Below are 11,908 nucleotides of genomic sequence, written 5' to 3'. Positions count from 1 at the left end.
TTTCTCATCAGATATTCAGCAATCATGAGTGTTGTTCCAATATTTGATTGTTCTACGGGCATCCACTCTCCAGTCATGTTTACAAGTATCGTATCATGGTTTCAGTTTTGTTCATAAAGAAGGCACCTCAAGGATTGAGACATTTAATGCGGATACATTTATACGTGGTATATAACAATGATTACACCTCAAGAGACAAAAGGTTTCTTCTTCAAAACCGATAGTGAACATGAGCCACGTGAGCAGAAAAATTCTGCATATGATCTAACAAAGTTATCCTTCTTCTCAACAAGGTAAGCTATCACTAAATAACTGATAATTAGTGTTGCAATAATCTAACGTTTGCCTTCATTCTATAAATCAAACAGCGAATAGAAATATTTTAGGCAAATACCCAGCCCGAGAATGCAATTCATGAGAACTTTGGAAAGAATTTGAAAATTCTTATTGAAAAAGTTTAAGAACACAACTTTTGCCACAATTTTGATGCAGTCGACCACTACTAATGGTGGAGAAAAAGTTATCAATCCATGTAAAGTGACTGTTCACTACTCACAATCAATCACTTCAACAAGTTATGACAAATTAGGTGGTCATAGAAGAACTGTTTTCTACTTATACATTGCATAGTTGTCACAGTATTTATACTGTTGTTTTCTTTTTGGCAAAAGTATTTTTAACAATCTTTTTGGCAAAAGTATTTTTAACAATGAAAATATTACTGTATTTATTTTTTTTATGGTAAACGCCTAGTGTTATCATCAATGCTATGATAAGTACTGTTGAATTAAACAACTTGCAGCTGTTTATTTTATATGGTTATTGTAGTAGCCTAGAAGGAGAGGAATCAAAAAGAAGAGATGAAATATCCAATAGGCAAGTGAAACGATCCAATTAATGACGTGGCTTTTGTTAGTTCAATGGAGAAAAAGATAATATTATGTTAACATAGTGGGCTTCCTGTTTTCTGGTATTAGGAAGAATTCAAGAAATCTAAAAGGTGCCAAAGACGTATAAGATAATCATTTATTTGTTGCTTTCTATTTCTTGGAGCATATAAATGGCTAGTACTCTAGAATCTAGATTCTTTTTTTGCACTTTTCCCAGCAGCCAACCAAATTAAAGCACCACTGCAGCCAATGCATTACAAGTAAAGATGCCTAACCCCAGGATCAGTTTGACACAAAAATCATAATATGGAACATCTTTGCAGCCCAAGAGCTGAAAATAGTCTTCCACCAGTAGGCCAGAAGAGGGAGAACCAACCCATTCTACGTGCATCAGCTGCAGCTTCACGGGGATCCCTCTGAATTATTTGCATCCAAATCCTCCTTATCAAAATTTGTCTGGCTTTCACCCATATCATTATCTTCTCTATCTTCAGCTCCAGAAACAGCAATTTCCCCTAGTTTCTAGTCAAATAATCCTTTAAATTGTTTCCGATCCTTCCTCTCAATTTCCTGCATATCAAATGATGGACATTTAGAAAGGCATAAAGCATTTAAACTCCGTTTCAGATTGTAAATAGGAAAGTTAGCAGTGTTTCAACCCACCTGCTCCTTCTGCTTCAGTTTTAAAAGAGCAGCTGTTGCATCAATTTCAGATGACTTTTCAATTTTCATCATCTAATAGCATCCAGAAGCAAGATTTAAAATGGGGTCAAGAATGTAATGCTCAACTACTAATATAACCGAATAATAAGCATTACCATTTTGAAATCACCCCTTGCTTCCTCAAAATCTCCAGCTGCCATGTAGGCCATTCCACGGCAGTAAAGAGCCTTCACATGTGCAGGGTTTGCATCTAAAACCCACGCAGTTCCATCAGGAAAATATGTACCAGAAAAACTCAAGTTAATTAATCTTGGTCTGTGAGAGCAGTTACAAGTACCAGTTGAACGTATATACAACATAAGGAAGATTTAACACCTATTAGCATGCTAGGTTTCTTTCAAAGTCAGATAGGAGAATTTTCTGATTAATTACAACTCTTTAGATACCGTTTCCATTCATTCACCAATCAATTAAATCTTCTAAGGTTCATTATTAATTGTGACATTAGAGAGTGATAAGGCCAAGCTAAGTATTTGTTTCTTGCAGCACAAGCACTTAATTGTAACAATTTCTATATTACTATATGTTAGGAAATGAGAAACCTAACCCAATATCTATGAGATGCAAACAACAAAGATAAAAACAGAAGAAATGATCAAAGCACACACAAGAACACTAGATTTGCATGGTCTGCCCAAACCTTTTTATTCTTAGAAAGTAAGTATGATCCTATGGGGAGGGGGAACGAGAGATTTGAACACCAGTTTTTTATTATGATGTCTTATCAAAAGAAGCTACAATAATCAAAGGTATAGATACCACCCTATTCCGCCATTACTAGCATTACATACATGAGGAAAACTATTCTAGTGCGTCTAGGGCTTCTAATGCATTTTTAAATACCAAAAATACCCTCAAACTGTACGGACATTATCCAGCCAGGCAACCATCTTATTTGCAATACTTTATTTGTTCAATAAAATGGAGTGACGCCTTGATTTCAATTACACGTGCTAAGCACTGATTTCATTGCTTTTTTTTTCCAATGAAACAAGCATGCCTACTCACAGTTTGAAGTCATAAAACAAACCTTATTGCATGTATCCATGGAATTTCTGCATTCTCCCAGTTTCAGTTGGCATGCAGCCACATCCAAATGTAATAGATTCTTCAAACACGTGAAGCAAAAAAACAAAAAACAAAACAAAACAAACAAACACTCAAACAGACAGTCATCCAACTTGAATATAGAGGCTAAAGTGATAGAAAATGAGAAAATCAAGAATCAACCAATCGCAGCTCCTTTTCATCATGAATGGAAAGAACAAAAAGGAACCCACTAGTGTATTTATAAACTCCTTCCCTTCGTCATCATCTTGTGGATTAACATGATACAGTATTGTATGACAATGAAAGAACAATGGATACATTTTAAATATATTATAGCAGAAATTCTAGTTTTTGATTCAGAAGAATATTTTTAATATTAATAGAATCTACAATTTTCATAAGTTTGTAAGAAATATTATTTAAGAACTTAGTGGGTAATACATGCAAAATCAACTCTTTCTAGGGCATTAAATAACAGGACATTAGATCACCTAAAAGCCTTGAATATTCTAGGTCCCACAAACCAAATTATCAAATAGAAGTTTCTCTAACCACTGAATAAACACTATTGTGGTATAGCACTAGCTAAACTGGGCAACAGGATTGCTAGTTATCAACAATTACTATCCCTTAACTTCCTATATATAGCTTGGTACGAGATAGAGTTGTTTTCCACTAAAATTTTCTGGAAAACAATTTTATCTCACGCAAAACTAAATAAGAAAAATAACTATATCTCACACAAAACTAAATAAGGGAAGTCAAGAGAAAGTTTTCCAACTCATTTTAAAGCCAACATCAAACATAGGAAAATGAGATAATTTTCTAGAAAATGCTTTTTGGAAAATGATTCATTTTCCAGAAAATCTTAATGCCAAAACAAACTAACCGGTAATCCTTTGCTTTAGCATGGAACAAAATAGTCAACCAAACAAAAGTACTCACAATAAAAGGTGAAGAAAATAATACCTTCTCACAAAAGAACAAAGACCATTCTCAAATAGAAGTTTCTCTGACCACTGAATAAATACTATTGTGGTATAGCACTAGCTAAACTGGGCAACAGGATTGCTAGTTATCAGCAATTACTATCCCTTAACTTCCTATATTTAGCTTGGAATGAGATAGAGTTGTTTTCCACTAAAATTTTTTGGAAAACAACTTTATCTCACGCAAAACTAAATAAGAAAAATAACTATATCTCATACAAAGCTAAATAAAGGAAATCAAGAGAAAGTTTTCTAACTCATTTTAAACCGGTAATCCTTTGCTTTAGCATGGAACAGAATGGTCAACCAAACAAAAGTACTCGCAATATAAGGTGAAGAAAATAATACCTTCTCATACTATGCTTTAGCAAGTTCAAATTTTCCTTCTTTGAATAGCTTGTTCCCCTAACCATGAACAATAGCATCAAAGATCTAACTTGCCTTGGTCCTAAGATAAACCGACTGGATAATATTTTTTTGATTCATCACCATAACAAGGATAAAACATGCGGTTGTATAGATAAACAACTTGGCACACGTGTGCAAACATTGAACATATGCAAGTTTGATGTGATAATGACGATAGACAAAACCAAAACTTGATGCAATACAAAAATTGAAAAACATGAACAATGAAAATTATAATATAATATAAAAAAGCACCTAGGAGTCGACACCTAGGAGGGTTGCTTGGAGTAAGCACAAAGTGGGATAGTTTACTTAGAAGCCAGCACCTTGTGTTGGCTAAAGTTAACACCAAACCATTAAAAAATCCAAGAGAAATATTCATAAATCGAGCAAATTGTAAAATGTCTCCATAAGAGTACAATTATTGAACTACAAAAATACCCTTGACCCAAGGAAATTAAACACTAATAACATAATTAACTACTAAGACCTATAATAAAATCCAATCAACTTATAAAGATACAATTGACTTCCAAACTTCAATAAATAAAAATTAAATCAATATTTATTTGTGCTTCAAGCAACAGATAAGTTGTGTTTAAACATCAAATAGCAGCGAGGTGTACAGATGCAGCAAAATTAAAAGTTAATAACATACTGTTAGTCTTATCTTCTCTGCTTCATCCATTATACTTTTCAAGTTCAAACCACATAAATAGTGCAATAAAATTTATGCAATAGAAGCATTAGATGATTCATCAATTAAACCAGAGAAAGATCTCGAAGTATGCATGGTTCAATCAAAATAAGAATCCTCAAAACTCAAAGCACCTACCATAATTTAAGTCTATATCCACCTCTCTTGAAGAAACTTAAAAGTGATAATTTACACTCAATATGCAACTACTTCCAAAGAATTTTCAAGCCAAAAGCACATTTCAAGACAAAATCTAATAGGAATTTCCTGTCATGAATTAGTTTCTATACATGATGAAAAAAACAACTTAAAATTAGATAAATTCATGTTTTGAATATCCAAATGACCGCTCAACAATGAGAGTTCTCATCTATAAGTAAAAACTAGTTTGATGGTCAACAATAGCACTTCCACAGCCATCTTGGAATATATGCAACGATGACAACCATTTCAAACAAAGTTTCTACTGCAACCAAAAAAAAAAAAAGAAGAAGAAGAAGAAGAGAGATAGAGAAACAGAGAAGAACTCTGTTTTTTGAAATTAAAACAAAGAACAATTTTAAAGTAATTGGAATCATTATGTAAGTGTTTGATTCTCCTAATGGTGGATTGCATTTTCTTAGTCAAAATACATTTGGATAAGAAAAATTGTAAAACAGTGTTCAGAAAACCAAAAACAAAGAACATGTTTGGAATAATTTGTAATCTTTATGTTTGATTCTCCTAATGGTGGATTCACTGGATTGCATAACAACTGATTCAAGGAAAGGGGGAATTATGAAACTAAAATTAGCGAACCAATCTACTAAACAAACTGTTTCAACACATTTTAACACCTTTGCGTCATTAGCAATCTTCTGGTAACAAACTGATTCAAGAATTAAGGGAACTAATACAAAAATGGAATTAGAAAGGACTGAAGGAATTGGCAAACTGTTCACTCAAGTGAACATTTTCATACGACCCATGGTAAATTGCAGCGTGCACTCAAGTGAGCAGTGCCTTTTCTCAGTGTTTTCAGTTGTTCCCAAAACAAGTTTTTCAGAAACATCAAAAAGATGTTCTCTGCTTTCCCCTGATTTTGCAATTTTATTTTTCTGAAATTTGTTCTCAACGAACATCAAAAAACCAGCTTTTACAACAGTTACCACACAAATGCCTAATATTTCACATAAAAAAGGGATATTTATAATTTAGAAAGGATTGAAGGAATTGGCAAACTGTTCACTCAATTGAACATTTTCATATGACCCATAGTGAATTGCACAGAGCACTCAACTGAGCACTGCCTTTTCTCAGTGTTTTCAGTTGTTCCCAAAACAAGTTTTTCGGAAACATCAAAAAGATGTTCTCTGCTTTCCCCTGATTTTGCAATTTTATTTTCTGAAATTGGTTCTCAATGAACATCAGAAAACCGGCTTTTACAACAGTAACCACACAAATGCCTAATATTTCACATAAAAAGGGGACATTTATAATTTAATTTCATCTTGAAGCACAGGACTAAATATTCTGAATGACTCGTTAGATTTGAGAAAAAGGGAAAAACTCATTCCTTTTAAAACATGTAATTCACCTTTGTAAGAAAAGGCATCATCAACAATCCACCACACCATTAAGTGGATGCAAATTAAAGACTCAAAAGTTCAAATACTCATCTTGTTACAACAAAGATTTAGATACAGATGGATGAAGAAACACTATGATTTGCAATGAGGAAGAACTTCAGACCTGAATGAAGTGGACAAGCTGCATCTCAAAGTGAACTTCTTCCAAACCTTCTATCACAGGGATCAAAGGAGATTGAGTTAGGTACTGACTGGTGACATATACTACTGCCTTCTCTCCACGTGCCATCATTCCAATCCCCATCTCAAGACTTTTAGGTACCTACTTTATACATGAGCAATGATGCCCATATAGAAAAAGAGCATAAGTTAGGGGACAGAAAATAGTAGTTTCCTCTAAAGCTATGCCAATGAAGATAGTTTTCCTATTCAGCTAAAAAGTTCAATAGTTTCCTGAGTTACCTTAACAAATAAGTACAGTATGTTGAATTATAAAAGAGGGCCTAAATATCAAACTCAGCAAATATAACACACATCAGAAAATTCTAATGATGCACATTATTTCACTAAGAAAACCAAGCACACCAAACAAATTGAAGAAAGTAAATTATGAGAGATGTCTTACTGACCTCTGATTTTCCAAAAGTAAAGAAATATGGTTCTCCTTCCATATATAACAGAATCAATTTGCCATCACCAGTCTCTGCAGAAATCTTGGAAACAATCATACTCCACTAGAATCTTCAAGCATTCCAATTGGCAGTTTCACATAAAAACAGAAGCGAATATATATGGGCAAGAATAAGTTCCTACCAAGCTGTTACTTCATAAGGTTCCCTTGGTGATTCCCAACCCAGCCCTTCATTTATTACCTGTTCATGTAGGAGTATCTTAATACTATAGTTATTGCATACTTACCCAAGAAAGAAAAGGTGATATTGCCATCACATTTCTTTTTCTGGACAGCAGATTATAATCATGGATATTACAAAATACAGAATATCCACTAATATGTGTTTATATTTTGTTTTGATGCAAAGCATATATTAAAATAACTAATAAAAAACATGTTGACCATATTGAATTTATTTGTTCCCTCAATTCTACAATCTAACCGGAAAATATTAAAAAATATCATTCTTGACCCAATGATATACCAGATGAGAATGTCCTCAGAATTATCCGTTCAGTTCAATATAAGAATAATGAGGCAATGTAACAATTCAGAACAGAAACTCCCATTAGTAAACTAAAAAAGGAAGTTAAAAACACACAAATTTAAAAGGTTGCAGTGAGCAGCCAATAGAATAGAGACAACCTTCTTATGCAGACAATATATGAAGGAGATTAATCATAATGAATTTTTCACTGTTTTCATCATTTGAAAGCATATCAGAATCACAATATGGCCCCCTTAAATAATAACAAGATGTTCCTATCAAAATTACTGAAATGCAACAATTCATATAGTTGCCAATACCTTCTTTACAACTCCCAAATCTCACTTACATCCTGAAAATCAACACATTAATGAAAATCTTGATTAGATTTAAAAGAAGTTGGATGCAAATTTTTTTATTCTTTTCCTTCATAGGTAGAAAATGGAGATGAGGGGAAAGGCTGGTAAATGTGTGTTTGTTGTTAGGATCAACATAGGGAGTCTTCATGAAAGTTGGATGCAATTATAGAACTACTCCTTAGATCTAAAATGTCAAAATTAGGTGTAATGTTAGTCAAGAGATACCAACATTGGATTTCAGATATAAAGGCCCTCCAATTGAAGGTCTATGATCTTGAATATATTCCAATGAATGGAATTGATATTGCTAGTAATAACTCCATGTAATGATGAAATCCACGCGTGCAGTGTGCTGGTTGTAAAGTTCAAAATGTCATGATTTTAAAGATGAATATCATGAATCATTCCCATGATAAAGAATTGAAAGTGGACATTCTTGCCTTGGCTTTGAAGAAATCTATCATCTCAATCTCAAAATGAAGTTCATCATCATTCGGAAAGAAATAGGCAACAGAAACTGGACAATCATCCTCACTATAGTGCAATTGAGGTTTCACACTGAAACAAGAAACATTACAACCTCATAGTAAGTTAAATACACAAGCATAATTTTTGCTTTTGATAAAGTAAAAAAACCAGCATGATCAAACCATCATTCAACATAATTTTCACTCCCAAACAAAATCTGTAATTTTATTTTTTTTTCCTTTTCTTTTTCAAATTAAACTTGTCTTGCTGTAGAAGGTTCTTTTTCCAGGAAACAAAGAAAAAAAATTGTCAGAAATGCCAACTAAAAATGAAACCTAATAGGATTAAAAAAAAAAAAAAGCGACACGCCTTTCTTCAAATATGCATTGTATACATAACATAATGATTAATTTGTTCCATTCTTTGCCATATTTTTTGCCAATTGTTTTGTGATATGCAAAGTTTAAGAAACTAGGAAAACATTACCGTTGCCACTTAACCCTTCAACATTGTTGAGATTCCTTCTAGCAATCCCACTATCATCTTACTTTTGCCCAAAACATGTCTTATTGGAGTACCTCTGCCTGTCATGTATAGTAAATATTTATTCAAGCCAATAACTGTAGCAGAAGGCATTTTAACATTGAAATCAATTTAGTCAAGGCCTAATTATTAAAGAAAGAATCCTCAACAAGTTGGAGGCAAAGGGACAACTTTCTTACAAAACTTCGGTACATCCATTACAGGCTAAACGAGATGTAACAAACACAATTACATAAAATTAATTAGAAATATGTTGAAGCTTCCAATGGAATTTTGAAAAGCATCTGAACAAAAAAACCTTAAAACATGGAGCAAAGAACTCAAATGCAAGGGCTAAAGTCAGCATTAACAATGATTTTTCTACACTCATTGCAAGAGTAAAGAGCGGCCTAAGCCAGATGATACAAAACTACCCGACCACATAGGCATCAGTGGTGCATAGGATAGAATAGCAACAAATTTTTAAAATATACCATATAACCAGGAAAAAAAGATAGAACTGTTTTTCTAGTTTAGCCAGAATGTGCTTGGACACATAAAATCATGCTGACCTCCATTTTCTGATCTAGTAGATTCAACAACAACTCCATCCAACGTTTGAATGGTGCAATGATATATGACCTGCAAAGCATAAATTCAACATAAATTTCTTACCTCACTTCCCAACTATAAATTCCAATAGCCCAAGTTCCTGATGATAATACAGCCACTTTAGTATAAGACAAAATTTCAATTGCAAGAATGTCCACTAAACAGGTTGTAAATTTATAAATTAAAACATTTACCGCCACTCAGATGCCCAATTGAGCATATATAGTACTGCCCATTAAACCGGTCACAAACATTTAAGACTAAAAAGAGTACAATCAAGAACGACTAGAGAGAAACAAATAAATAAATAAAAGAGTAACCTGATCACCATCTGAAGGCCTTGAATCACCCCCACCAGGCCTCATCAAAGCTTTCATCAAACTTCCAGGCATTTCTTTCTCCTTTTTATCACAAATGAAAGAATAAACCAAACAAGTTTGAAATAGCATTTCCTTCAAAAATATTCTTTATTAGGAAACACACACACATATATTACATACATACATACAAGGTTATGATCCTGGTCTAACTCCTTGCAATGTTACACCGGTCCATAGTTTAGGATTAATATTTTAAAAACCCAACCATTGGATTACAAATTTTCCTAGTTCTTAATATGGACACCAAATTTCATGTTGATTAGAGTTTATCTACTATCTGATCCACAACTCATGTTTTGTGCATAAATTTTAAGTTTAAAAAACTTAAAATGTAAATATTTTATGACAGGATAGCGACTGTTCTCCAATCATCTTGATATGTGACAAGCATGGAGGGTATAAGAAGATAACCCACATCTGCCAAGAGCCTTATCATGAAAAAGAAGAAGATAACCCACCCACATCTTATTTTTTCAACTTTTTGAGAATAGGCTCTTTGCAAAAAGCTGTAACTAGTCCCGTTAACATTGAGTTTTTTATTGCAATCAAGACATTTAGTTAAAAGGGTATTTGTTTATTTGCTTTCGCTACTTCACAATGCAATGCCACCTGCTTAAGTCTTCCTTAACTAGTGCATTCGCAAACCCGTTAAAAAAAGCCAAAAAAAGGTGAGCTTTGAAAAAAAAAATGTGGGGTTTTAAACATGCACAATGTAATTCAACCCAACAGTCAATTTTGAAATTATGGAATGATGTAATATAGCATAGAGCCTGACTCATATATATATATATATATATATATACAGCCATAGCCAATCACAACAGCGACTGCAAAATCGATGACCAGTGCAGATTTTAATTACCAGAGTTTCACAGTGAATTGAGCTTAAAGTTAATTATAACTAAGCATATCATATCATATCATATGTATAGCAAACCCATTGATCACAAACCCTAATTTTCCTTACTCTTTTTTCAGTATTAACTTTCACGCAACTTAGCTTGGCATAGCATAATTCAAATGGTTGGTAGTTCGTTCATCTTTCCCTCAATTTTCTCGACAACCAAACAGAAAGAATAATTTTGCATATGGAAGTGTTCAAAACGGAGTAGAATGGTAATGACAATTACCTGAAGAAGACGAATCGAGACCGATTGATTGACCCAAAGTCGTTGACTTTCCAAGCCCAATATCCAATAGCCATTCATCACCGTTGATTTGAATTATAGGTTTTTTTTTACGGCTATTGCTTAGACGCTTTTCTTTTTTTTTCTTTTTTTTTTAATAAAGGTTAATAATTTACGTGGATTATAATTTAGAAATATATATTTTTACTTTTCAAACAAATAAAAATGATAAAATTTAAAGATAAACAGTAACTATAATTTTTTTTTAACGTGAAAGGAAAAAAATTCTAAATTTTAAGAAATCTTTTTTTTCAAATTCAAAATGAAATTTGTTATTTAACATTTATGACCCTATTTCTAAATGAAGTTACCATTCATTAATGAGTGTATTTTTGACATGAAAAAAGTCTAATTAAAAGAGGGGAATCCTTTTATATATAGTATAGATTTTTAAAATGGATAATTAATATATGTCTTAAGGACATACCGTTCAGAGCCACTGCAAAGCTTCTCTCCGCCGTCTCGCCACCCTTGTTCCGGTGGCGCCTTGGTGGTTCTGCCGCACTTTTCAATCTAATATGTCTTCCCCCCCCCCCCCCCCTCTATGTATTGCTATTTAAATCTTCTAAGAACTTTTGTTTTTTTTTAATCTCCATGTGCGAATTTTTATAGTAGAAATTCTTGTTTTGGTTTAATTTTTGGGTTGGGTCTCTGTGAAATTCTTGGTTTTTTATTATCCTCATGTGCCTTTCACCAGCTGTTGCATTTGAGTTTGCCATAGAGTTGTTTGATAAAATGATTGAGAGAGAGATATGGCTACTACTAATGGGGTTTAGTTGCTTGGTTTAATCTTTGGGATTGGTGTTTCTACAAGGTTGTTTGCAAAGGCCTCATCAACAACAATTTCATGTTTGACATTGGTGAAAGAAAACAACAAATACACAAAATTTCATAA

General features: G+C 33.0%; 1 pseudogene; it reads right to left on the bottom strand.

Annotated features, from left to right (window-relative positions):
* Window positions 1-887: 887 nt before the first annotated feature.
* On the bottom strand, window positions 888-11,044 carry LOC126689913 (peptidyl-prolyl cis-trans isomerase PASTICCINO1-like; annotated as a pseudogene).
* Window positions 11,045-11,908: the final 864 nt, after the last annotated feature.

This window comes from Quercus robur, chromosome 6 (genome assembly GCF_932294415.1).
Source record: "Quercus robur chromosome 6, dhQueRobu3.1, whole genome shotgun sequence".
NCBI lineage: Eukaryota > Viridiplantae > Streptophyta > Magnoliopsida > Fagales > Fagaceae > Quercus > Quercus robur.
This window is presented reverse-complemented; position numbering and strand designations above follow the sequence as displayed.